The sequence below is a fragment of the Adiantum capillus-veneris genome, chromosome 21, assembly GCF_014529385.1.
Source record: "Adiantum capillus-veneris isolate H3 chromosome 21, ASM1452938v2, whole genome shotgun sequence".
Taxonomy (NCBI): Eukaryota; Viridiplantae; Streptophyta; class Polypodiopsida; order Polypodiales; family Pteridaceae; genus Adiantum; species Adiantum capillus-veneris.
In genome coordinates this window covers 100664811-100678036 of record NC_140951.1, presented here as the reverse complement: position 1 = coordinate 100678036, position 13226 = coordinate 100664811, and positions in this window count along the sequence as shown.

Below are 13226 nucleotides of genomic sequence, written 5' to 3'. Positions count from 1 at the left end.
AATCAAAGCTTGAGCATGTTTCATTACTGCTTTGTGTCCCCCTGATGATAGAAGGAGAATCAAACTGAGCTTGATCAAGAGGCTATGTTGAAAGAAGAGGAGAAACACACAAGTAGTAGAGATGGTAGACATACTTCTGTATGGCACTTTTTATGACATGCACTATATATTGTTTTAGTTTGTTTCATTTACTCATTGGATGACGTAAAGTTTAGCTACTCACATGATTTTCTTCTAGATTGACAAAACAACATTTGCACACTCATACGAAATGCTTACTCAATGACCATGTTAGTAGTCCATGTTAATTTTCTATTTCTCTACACTACAATCTACTATATGTAAACAAATTGTTTCTTACCTGCAACACCACATCAACACCAAACCACATTAGCAAATTTCTATGGCATGGCCAACCAAGCAAGACTAGTAGAATTTTTTGTATATGAACACCCTCTACCTACATGAAATCTTATGTGGCATAGGTCATGTCATGCGATAGACAATGTGATAGCATGTGGTTACTTTCCACCTACGATGATGATTTATATGGTGAGGTTTCACCTCACAATGTATTCATGATGTCACCATCTATGAATCTCTCTTTTCTAATTCATAATTTGGTGATTACTTTGAGCTTACATTGACTTTGTACTCTCTTTAATCTCTCTCTCTCTCTCTCTCTCTCTCTCTCTCTCTCTCTCTCTCTCTCTCTCTCTCTCTCTCTCTCTCTCTCTCTCTCTCACACACACACACACACACACACACACACCATGAATGCTACACTCATTAATCCACCCTAGCTCCATCAAATGGCATCAACACCATAATGGTTATTAACACCTACTAATTTCATCCCTTCTCTCATAATAAGCTTCTAATTAGCTCTTGGCTTCTTAATTGTGAGCATGTCCATGGATCACTACTTACATCAAGAGTGTTAAGTGTTAATTGGGATAGATTGGAGCTTTAAAAATTAGGTTACATTATGTTTGTGCTTAAGTTTGATTAGTGCTTGTAATTGTATTTAGTGTGAATTTTCTCATGAGTTTAGCTCTTTCCCTTTATCTTCGATTGATTGTAAGTGGTTTATGCCTATTTTTCTCGAATTTCCGTTACATATCAAAGCGCCATTTTGCAGTACAATTTTTGGACAAGGATATCCTTTGACCCATCTTTCATTTCATCCCTTAAGAGTTGTTACAGAGGGTGAAAGCATGAAACGGTGGTTCAACAGCCGATGTCCACAGACACCAACTCTTGAAGTGAAGAATTCCTCTTTTTTTTTCAAAAAGAGCACATAATATGGAAAGAGTTACGCACATTGTATATTTACATTTTTAACACATTTGAAGTTACCTTGGATTCAAATAGAAACAGATATGCCTCCACCACGAGGAGTGATGGGCATTGTCCTCCCTCCATCCCTTACTCTCTCTCAAAAAGTTATTGTGGATGTATAGACGATGCAACAGATTTTGTTGTGCTTTAGGGACAATCAATGGAGAGTGTCAAACAAGGTTTCTATGATGGAATGGATCAATCTTCACCCATTTCTCAATAGGGCTTTCTACAATCAATCTAGTAGGGAAACAAGGAGTTCCATCGCACGTGGCAACACCACTCTACTGTTCAACTTCAACAAGGGATGAAATTCATGAGGATGAACTTCTTCATGTAGTCTAATTTTCATAAGCAAAATGTGTCTAAGAGAGTTTTTTTATTGAACAACACATTAAATGATTTATACATTCAAATGAAGGTTGCTCTGGTCATGCTTCAAAAAGTTCTTCACACTCGATTGTTTATGGTGTCGGAGGTTGTTTTCAACATCATGTCAATTTGAAGAGGAGGAAATATCTTGGTGTGGATGCAATTCGTGTAGTGAGGAAATATGAGTCTATGAAGGAGAAAGAGTATCAACAACAGACATATAGGTGTACACTTTGAAGGGGACATTGATGGGGAGGACAATGAAGCTAGAAAAAGAGTTACTCCATAGAAGATTATTCAACATAATCTGTCAAAAGTGTGTATTTACAACAAAGACAAACAAAGGACATGATACAAGAAGTGGTCAATGACAAAAATATTGTGCAATGGACTCTAGATAAACTCCACGAACAATCCCTTAGTCTTAACTCTATGCTTGAAACGTGCTAAAAATTCCAAATTCGAATGACGAGCAATTATTGAAGCACAATACTCTAGCCATGCTAGTGAATGGCTTAATTCATGCTAATACTAAAGGCATCATTTGATCAAAGCATCAGGCTTGCTTGATATTCATCCAAGGAGCCTTTCTGCTACAATGCATAAAGTCGATGATGATGAGGGATGTTCAAGCATTTCTTCATTGGACTCGCGTAAGAGAAAATTCATGCATGGGAAACTATCCTAGGGAGTGAAGGACATAGTTGTTCGATTTTGGGTTGAGAGCCAACAATTTCCTTGTCTTCCACAAAGGCAGAGGACTGTGTTGTATGTAGTGCTACATGTAAGTTAGTGTGGATTTGGAGGCTACTTTGGAGATGGGATTTCCCTAACAGATGACCATTATGTACTCTGATAGCCAGAGCTGTATAGCCATTGTGAGGAGCCTGATGTTCCATGCCCGCACCAGGCATATAGAGATACAGTACCATTTTGTTCGTGAGAAGACCAAGGATGGCTCTATCTAACAGAGTACATCCCGGCTTCGGATAACCCTGATGACATCTTCACCACACCTCTTCCACAGGTGATGTTATCCTGTCATGCCACCTCCCTTGGACTCGTTTCCCATCCAGGAGCTAAGAGGGGGTGTTGGAGTTCAGATTCATGTCCGTTGGTAGCGCCATTATCTCCCAGGAGCAGATTAGGGAGAGGGGGTTATTTTGTGGATGTGCATGGACATACTTGAGGTAGACGTACATGTTCACGGTGGTGCACTTACTGTGTTTCTCACCCCCGGTAGGACAACATGAGGCGAGACCCTCGTTCCTAGGGTTTCTCGGGGTCAGAGTCTCGAGTCTTCTATAGTTGTGCTACTAAATTTGTGTCCCAGGTCACTTTTAGTGAGTTTTACATTTTTATTAGCATTTATGGGATCGTGGGGTTTACTGGCTGAGGTACAGCAAACTTATGGTTTGCCTATATAGCCCCCCCCCCCCCCCCCCCCCCCTCGTACTTTTGGCATGTTATTTAGTGACGAGATCCAACGTTTGCGGCACTCTCTCTCTCTCTCTCTCTCTCTCTCTCTCTCTCTCTCTCTCTCTCTCTCTCTCTCTCTCTCTCTCTCTCTCTCTCTCTCTCTCTCTCTCTCTCTCTCTCTCTCTCTCTCTCTGTTTCTACTTGCTAGCGTTTTGGGTGTGCCGATAACTCTCCTCTCTCTAGCATTTTCTCTCTCCACATCAATCTCACCTTTTCTGGTGTTTTTACCTTGCGATCTCATCCTCCCTTGTTAGCGCTCCCCTTCCACAACATGTGCACACCCTCTTCGGTGTGCCACTACCTTGTTACCATATACATGTGGTAGTGATGTGTGTGAACACAGTAAGACCGCCGGGGCATTTTCCCCTCTTTACGAGGTTTTTCCCCCCGTGCATTGTATATACGCCCATCACTCTAGGGCTATCTATCTTTCCATTGCACACTAAGTAATACACTCTCTATTGTGTGCCTTGAGCTTCCTTTGTCTTCTCCAAGCTGTGTGTGTTTCTCTGCAACCCTAATTCCAACAATTGGTATCAGAGCAGGTTGCGTCCTCCCGGGCTTAGTCGACAGCTGCTCCAGTACACACCTACTCACTTTTTCCAATTTCAGTGAGATTTGGCGAGCGTTCGCAGGTCGACAAATATTTCGAGGGTAACTTGTAGAGCTCGGTTTGCTCAGAATTTTGATTTGGGCTCATTTCGCTCTTCGTTTCCACTACAAGCAGTACTGCACAAGCTATTTCGTCATTTTGTGCAAAATTTCTGTTAGTGCTGTTTTTTGCATAACAGGTGCCTTACAATCTTCTACGGTTTGTGCTATATAGCACGTGTTGTTCCCGCCCTGTTTCTCCTATTTTCGGGCAGTTTTCACATATTGTGCAGCATTCACCATGGTTGACAACAACAACACAGATGTGTTCAAGATGTTTGCTACTGCTGAGGACAGGTTGGCTAGGGACAATTACCCTATGTGGGCTTATATGATGCAACATGTTCTTGTGTCAAAGGGCGTCTGGAACATTGTGCAGGGCATTGATGTACGTCCTGGTTCTGAGGATGTAGGCGATGTTGAGGGTGTTGCAGGTCTTGCTGCAAGGATTGGTGCTGTTAGAGTTGTTTTGCCTACGACAGAACAAGCTCGTTGGGATGTAAAGGATGCGCAGGCTCATGCATTGATTTTGTTGTCTGTGAAGCGCACCATTGTTCCTCACATCCGTTCAGCGAAATTTGCAAAACAGGCTTGGGATATTCTAGTTGGTCTTTATGCAAGTCGCCATGAGGCTAAAATTGCTTTGCTGCGTAAAGAGCTGGAGTCGAAGATTATGCACGAGGAAGATGATATGGACACTTTCCTTGCTAGTGTCAAGGATATCAATGAGCAACTTATTTCTGCAGGTGAAGTCATTTCAGATAGTTCCCTTGTGCAGACTGTTCGTGATGCCTGACCAGATTCCTACCAAACTTTTGCTAGTACTTGGAGACTTATGACCCAAGGAAATCCTGAAGTTGTCAAGTTTGATGCATTATGCACATTGCTGTTGCAAGAGTCACTTTCTAGAAAAAACAGGACTAGGCAGCGTGCAGTTGAACAGGCTTTTATTGAGTCTCAAAGAAAGGGTGGTAATAGTAATGCAGCCACTTCTTATGGTTCTGCTGTGAGTGGCAAAAACTCTGTTCCGAATGCTTCTGTTGGTTGCAATTTGTCTGGAAATTCTGGTGATAAGGGCAAAAAGAAGATGCATTGCCATTATTGTAAAGCTAATGATCACTTCATCAAGTCGTGTCCTAAGTTGAAGGCCAAAGAGGCTAAGAAGAAAGAGGGCGGTTACACTGCAAATGCTGGTTCCACTACAAATGCAGCCATTGTTGAGTCTTCTGTGAAAGGAGAATGTAATGCTGATGTTGATGCAGAATGGGCTTTTAGCGCAGAGTGCACTTACAATCCTGATGTCCATGATGCATGCTTGTTAGTTGCTGTAGATTCAGATGTGTGGTATTTCGACAGTGGTGCTACAAAGCACATTACCTCACGTCGTGAATTTTACCTCTCTTGAGTCTGTCCTCATGGGAATTCTGTCACTTGTGCCAACAATGCCTCTTATCCAGTTCAGGGAGTTGGAAAGATTGTGCTTACTGCTACTAATGGCAGTTCTTTCACACTTGTTGATGCTCTTTATGTACCTGGGATCAAGAAGAATCTCTTGTCTGTATCCGCACTTGCTAGACTTGGACTTGTAGTCAAATTTGTGGATGACAGGTGTACAGTTCATAATCTCAGTTTTGGTGATGAAATTGTTGCATCTGGCCTTTTGTGTCGTGGGCTATATAAGCTCACTTTTTATGACAAGTGTGGACAAAATTTTGCAAATGCTGTTGCAAATTCAAGGGCTATTTTAGATGCAAAACTTTGGCATGCACGTTTTGGTCATCTGAATTTTTCCAGTTTGCTGCGTTTACATAAATCTGATATGGTTGCTTCTTTGCCGCCTCTTGAAGCACCTGTCAAACATGTTTGTGAAGGCTGTATTTTGGGTAAGATGCAGCGTTCTAAGTTTCATGGTTCAGTTCGGGCCACATGCAGGTTGCAGCTTGTGCATAGTGATGTTTGTGGGCCCATGCAAACTCCGTCCTTGGGCAATTACCTGTACTTCGTGACTTTCATTGATGATTACTCCAAGCATGCAAGGGTATTTCCGCTTAAAGTGAAGTTCGAAGTTTTTATGTACTTCAAACAATTTCTGGCTATGGCTGAAAATGTCTCGAAATGTACTATGGGCACCCTCCGTTCCGATCGAGGGGGGGAGTATATGTCTCATGAATTTAATGCATTTCTGGCTAGTCGTGGGATAAAACACCAATGTACAGTGCCTTATACACCTCAGCAAAATAGTGTGGCTGAGAGGAAAAACAGGTCACTGACGGAAATGGCACGATGTATGGTCAAAAGTCAAGCTTTGCCACATTCTTTTTGGCTTGAGACCATCATGTGTGCCACTTATGTAGTTAACAGGTGTCCTACAAAATCTTTGCAGTCTATTACTCCATATGAAGCATGGCATGATAGAAAGCCTTCTATTGAGCATATGCTTTGGTGCCAAAAGTGCAGCGTAGAAAATTGGATGATAAGGCTGTCAAATGTATTTTTGTTGGTTATAGTGCTGAAAGCAAAGGTTACAGATTGTGTCATCCGCAAACAAAACGTATTCTGGTTTCACGAGATGTAGTGTTTGTGGAAGATTCTGTTCAGCCCTTGCTCATGTACTAGAGACAGTAATGTAAGCTCACAGGACATTTATGACACTTTGTTGCCTCTTTTCAATGGTGGAAATACGAATGTAAGTTCCAATGAGGCAAATGTACAGCCTATGGGGGTTTCTGAAAATGTTACAGATCAGCCTATTACTAATGCAGATGTACATGATGTACTTGATGAGGAAAGGGCTGAAAATGAGCAAGCTAGAGGTATGCCAAAATGGCTGGTGCACACTTTGCGTGACAGTAAATTGGATGCACCTTTGTCTAGTCGTACTCGTTCAAGCTTGTTATGCATCAAATTGTTATGCTTTGGCTGTGTCTAGCTTACATGATGTTGAGGAGCCTCTGTCTTTTGATGAAGCACAGAATTCAAAAAATTGGATGGCTGCCATGCAATCAGAATATGATGCACATATAGAAAATGACACATAGACTTTATGTGATTTGCCTCCTGGCAAAAAGGCCATTGGTACGAAGTGGGTTTACAAGTTGAAACGCAAGCCGGATGGTGAGATCGATCGCCATAAGGCTTGACTTGTTGCAAAGGGTTATGCACAGCAAAAAGGCATAGATTATGAAGAGACCTTTGCTCCCACTTGTCATATGACTACTGTGCATTTTCTATGTGCATTGGCAGCTCATTTTGGTTGGGATGTACATCAATCAGACATTGTTACTGCTTTCTTGAATAGTGACATATTTGAGGCAGTTTATGTAATGCAACCTCGCGGTTTTGTCATAAAAGGACAAGAGGAGAAAGTGTGCAAATGTAACAAGGCTTTGTATGGGTTGAAGCAATCTCCTCGTGCTTGGTATGAGAAAGCTGACACTCATTTGGTCAAACAAGGCTTTCGTAACAGTCCAACAGAAAGCACATTGTATGTAAAGCGTGAAGGTGATGTACGTCTCATTGTGGTTCTTTATGTTGATGATTTGCTGATCAATCACTGGACCAAATGAGAGACATATTGCTGAATTTAAGGATGATTTGAATGCTACTTTCAAGATGAAATATTTGGGGTTGTTGCATCATTACTTGGGTATACAGTTTAAGCAGTGTTATGGTGGTATTGCCTTGTGCCAGAAAAGTTACATAGAGACATTGCTATGTAAGTTTGGACTTGAGGATTGCAAACCTATTGCCACTCCCATGGAAACAGGTTTGAAGTTAAGTCTACATGATGCTGGTGATCCTGCTAATGTCACTCTTTACCAACTGCTATTGGCTGCCACATTTATGTATGCAACACGAGGCCGGATATTCAGTTTGCAGTCTCACACGTCAGCAGGTTCATGCATAGCCCAGGGTCTAAGCATTGGTAGGCTGTCAAGAGGATTTTCCGCTACCTAAGTGGCACTTTACATCTTGGCTTGTTTTATCCCAAGTGGGGATCATTGCCGCCAGACTTACATACTTGTAAGAGAGATCATCTTGTCTTATGTGCCAACACAGGACAACCTTGCAGATCTTGTCACAAAGGCATTGTCGCGTGAGAAGCTTGAAGCTTTCCGCAAAGCTTTGGGCTTACTCCCCTTTGTGGACTGATCATGTCCTCAGGGCATAGCACTTCCCTTTACTCATGTGCCTGCTCTCGTTCACCGCATCACTCCAGGGGGGATTTGTTACCATATACATGTGGTAGTGATGTGTGTGAACACACTAGGACCTCCGGGGCATTTTTCCCCTCTTTAGGAGGTTTTTTCCCCCGTGCATTGTATATACACCCATCACTCTAGGGCTATCTATCTTTCCATTGCACACTAAGTAATACACTCTCCATTGTGTGCCTTGAGCTTCCTTCGTCTTCTCCAAGCTGTGTGTGTTTCTCTGCAACCCTAATTCCAACATACCTGTGGTGTGTCCCGTGCATGTTCAGTGGGAGATACGTGCTAGGAGCTTGACTACGAGGAGATCCATCATGATAGATCCGAGATCTATAGGCTGCCCGTCACGGAGAGGTGGTTTGCTCGTGGTTGCAGACAAGTTCATCACCCAATTCACCCTTTTTCACTGCACCTTTGACAAGCCGACCATGGGAAACCATAGCAATGGACTTTATTTTTTATATACCCTAGACTCAGAGTGGGCATGATGGCATTTCGACATCCATCAACACATTTCGTAAGCAGGATCACTTCATTCCGGTAAAGAAGACCGTTAGGCCCGATCATCTGGTGAAATTGTTTGTCTTGCAAATTTTTTGATTACATAGTATGCCTGAGTCTATTGTATCAGCCAGAGACCCCCGATTCACGAGTTTGTTTTGGAGGGCAATCTGGGAGAACATTGGCACGCGGTTGTAGTTCTCGTCCTCATTCCACACACAGACTGGCAAGAAATTTGAGATAGCCAATTTAGTGTTCTTGGACTTGTTGGAATCGTATATTTCGGATCAAAAGGCTCAATGGAGAAAAGTATTTACCCTTGGCGGAGTTTTCCTACAACAACACGGATTATACGTCTACTGGGAAGGCACCAATTGAGGTGATGGAGGATGCTAAGAAGGTTCCACCTATTCTAAGCACCAAAGATAAGATTTTTGAAGCAGATAGTACACTCGGAATCTGGGCACTTCTTCTACCAAGGTGCGTGAGGCTCTTGAGAAGTCTCAAGCACGACATACGAAGGCAATGATCAAGCATCCATGTGACTTGCAACTGAAGGAGAATGATTGGGTGCTTTTACAGTTTGAGAAGGAGCGCCTACAAAAACGAAAGGGTAAGGAGCGGCTTTTTCCAAAGCTAAGTATGTGATACTATGGCCCTTTCCAGATTCAAGAGACTTCTTAAGCTATATATCTTGGCTACTATTCTTATCTAAAATAAATAGCACTGAGATATTTCTCTTTCTCTATTGTTACGTAGTACATATCATGCTTGTGCTATATAACATGTACTATGTGGTGTCGCTAAAAAATTTAGATATATGTATTACTTATCATTGCCCTTTTCCCTTTTTGTGGCATATAGTGATGCACATTCATCATAATTGTGTTTCAAAATGATCAAGTTTTGTCCACTTGAGCATTTGGAGACAAGAAATAAAGTCTTAGTTCAAGTGTTTGAAGATATCTTTGTGCAAAACTGACTTGGCCAAAATAGGTAACAAAAAGCGTTGTCCCTAAGAAGGTAGTTGCCACTGCTTTCACAAAGATTTTAGAAGAGTACACCAAGATCTTCATCAAGCATAACTTTACCTACAGGTGGAAGTTTGATCGTTTACATAGTGCTTAAAGGTGTTTCCCCGCGATACCATCATATCGATTGTTGATTTTTCAAAGAACTACTCATTCATGAGAAAATGGGATACATTGGCACATAGATCAATGTATAATCTTGGTTCACATTGCTTACTATCAAAGTGGCAAGGATGAGAGCATAAGCAAAGAGATGCATTTCTATTGTTCATATGATAAGCAACATGATACCCTCTTTGTCCAACATTGTTTCCTATTGCATAATTAATGGCTTAAATATCAAGGTTTTCAACTCAAAAGGAACTGGGTATGGTGTGATGGAACAGCTTCACAATTCAAAGCTACCAAACCATTTTATTTGTTGACATGTTTTACAAAATGGCAGGCTTGGAAATGACAAGGAACTTTTTTGGGTCAGGCCATGGAAAGGGCGAGCACGACGGTGCTATTGCTATGGTGAAGAGAGAATTGATACATGAACAACTAAAGAGTGATAGTGTGATCCTTTGGTGTGTTGTAGATGTTGTGGAGTTCTTGACAAGAACAATGTAGCACGATGCATCTTCCTCTTATGCACAATTGACATAGGAAACAACATACATAAAAAGGAAATTTCGGTTGGTAAATTCTATCGATCTGGATAGGTCAAAGACACAGGGTTGTGATACGGTAAATGGGTCTAGATCACTCCATAGTATATGTGGGGTCACGACTCTACTCGGGTGAAGAGTAGGATGCTATCATGATTTTGTAGTGCTTGCATCAAGGGTCACTGGAGGGCTTGTTGTAACAAGTCATATGCAAGGCAGTGGGAACACAAGGTCTTCATCCAACTATTAATGATGAGATACATGTGGAAGAAATTGATGTTGGCATTGCTATGCTTGAGGGTTATGAGGAATGTTACGTGGGCTACTTGCCGAGAGTGACAAAATTATGATGTGAACATTGAGGCACACAATCATGTTGAAGGTGTCAACTTTTATCTTTTGAAATGTGTGACACCAAGGCGGTTGAGGGACAAAGCTCTCTGAGATGCATGGATAATCTTTGTTCTATAGGTACATATGTAGTTACATGATACTATTATGGGCAAGAAAGAGATAACCCCGAACACAACACTTTGTTTGACAAGATGGGTGTGAGATACATGTACTCTCAACTTGTTAGGTCAATTAAGTTCAACATGCCCTTGTTGGATGCTACAAACAATACCGACTACTTGTCCCTAAAGTAGCCCTAGAGATCCAAGATCCATCTATCATGCTATGCCCTATGAGGCAGCTTATGGCATCTATTTCTAATTTGAGTTTCATTTTGCCTATGTGATAATGATCTCAACATTTCTTGCTTTTCTTTCATATGGTGTATTGAGTGATGACAATTCATTTACGTTTTCTCATGGTTTCAACATTTGACTTGTTTCTAGCTTACTATCGACTACCACATAGTTGGTCTATTAGAGTTTAGTGTCAACTACCACCGTGATGGTTTGTTTTGGCATCATGGTTAATTGAGTTCTTCTCATTTCCTTGGTTATTTAAAATAAAGAGTGATGCTATGCAACAAGATAGCATAACAAAATAAAGTGTTGAGGTCGTTTGGTACTATTGTGTGTGTGTGTGTGTGTGTGAGTGAGAGAGAGAGAGAGAGAGAGAGAGAGAGAGAGAGAGATCTTTACGTCTATTATAGGCCAAACTTGTCCTATGAGACAAATCAAATGTACATGTGTTTGTCCTCTATCTGTGTGTGTGTGTGTGTGTGTGTGTGTGTGTGTGTGTGAGAGAGAGAGAGAGAGAGAGAGAGAGAGGATCCACCCTTTATAGATTAGGACATGCCACCTGTGAGTGGAGAGTATTAGAAAAACCCCTATTTACGCTCAATATATGGTACTTATGACCCCCCTTCTTACACTTATACAATTATAGTGAAAAACATTATTATACCTCTATTTTAAGTATAAGGTTTTTGTATAGTTCTTTGAAAACACAATATGTTTAAATCTATTGTGTAGTAAAACTATGTTTTGGGTTTTTTGACACTAGTTTATGTCAATACACCTTGAACAAATTCTCCTTATTCATAAGCTTCAAATAACCTTAACACAGTCAGAGAGACCAAAAAACAAGAAGTACTCATTAGGTGATCCTTGATGGCAGAGATTGAGTACATATAAGCTTGCATTCATCTATGTGAAATGGTCTAGGTATTGTAATATCAAGGACAAGAAATTCGTGTTGACATCACATGGGAATCACAAATATTGCGCTAGCAATGTTGATATTTGATGTATTCATCAAACTCTCTATCTATATATTATGTCAATGGAGATATATAGTATTGATAGACTCCAAAGAGAGAATACATGTTCCTCTCCTTATAATACATTCGTTATCTCTTCTCTTTCATCTTTCCTATCTCCTCCTCTTCAAGTGAGACTTACATCCCTACCGCCCCCGCCCCGCCCCCCCCCCCCTTGTACGTTCAAATGGAAAAATTATTGGACGCTTATCCATTACTTATACATTTATCTCGCTTTTTGAATAACCCCCTCCCCTGCACTTACGTGGTACGATAAGTTTCCCATGATGGATTCTCGATGAGAGAGAGAGAGAGAGAGAGAGAGAGAGAGAGAGAGAGAGAGAACTCTATAAAGAGGATAATTATTAGGTAAGCACTCAAGACAATAGTCACCTAACCAATTCTCATGAAGCTCCTCGTAAACATACTCACAAAAGTCTCTTATTTGTTGTGCAAAAAGGTCAGTCTATGCACTCTTCCTTAGACAACTAGATTCCTTTGTGAAGTAGTCACACACACTCTTTGGTTGGTCCTTTAGATACGGAAAGATCACAAAATTAGGCTCCTTTTCCTCCTTGGTTGGGTCCTCGTTGTCTCCACCTTCAAGGGTGCGCTCTCTATCCCCCTCTTCTAATCCTCCGCCACCCTCCTCTCTCTCACTATCACCTCCCTTCCATGCATCTCTCTTATTCCTCTTCGTTGGCTTTTGCAAAGGAGAAAACCCCAACCTTCTTTCTATAAAGCAAAGCATTAAATTCTCGCTATTAGTCCAACACGAGTCTAAGAAAAGTGTTGGGGATTATATAGAAGACATATGAAATATATAGCAAGCTTCCCGGAACATTATAGCACACATTCCATCCTTCTTTTGGGAGTCATGAACGTTTGGGAAACAGTGTCCCTTTAGGTCGTGAAAGAAATTACCTCTCGAAAGGTATCTACAAAGAATATTTGTAAACTTTTTACCATAAGCGTAGAGGGATGAATCATGAGAGAACAAAAATTTTACAATTGTTACCCAACGGAGTGGGTTTGGTTGTGGCAAAGTTAGTTGAAATAGAGCACCATACACAAAATTGGTGCATGATAGGAGTCCATATACAAAAGTGACCCATGATAGGGCACCATCTATATTGGATAGAAGACTATATAAAGTCATTATTACAATATTGTATACATGTTAGTCCCACAGATGTTTGCTTGTGCATTGACAAAATCAGAGTGTGGCTTTCCGCTTGCCCATCTTATCTCTATAGTGGACCATGAACCTAGGAAAAAT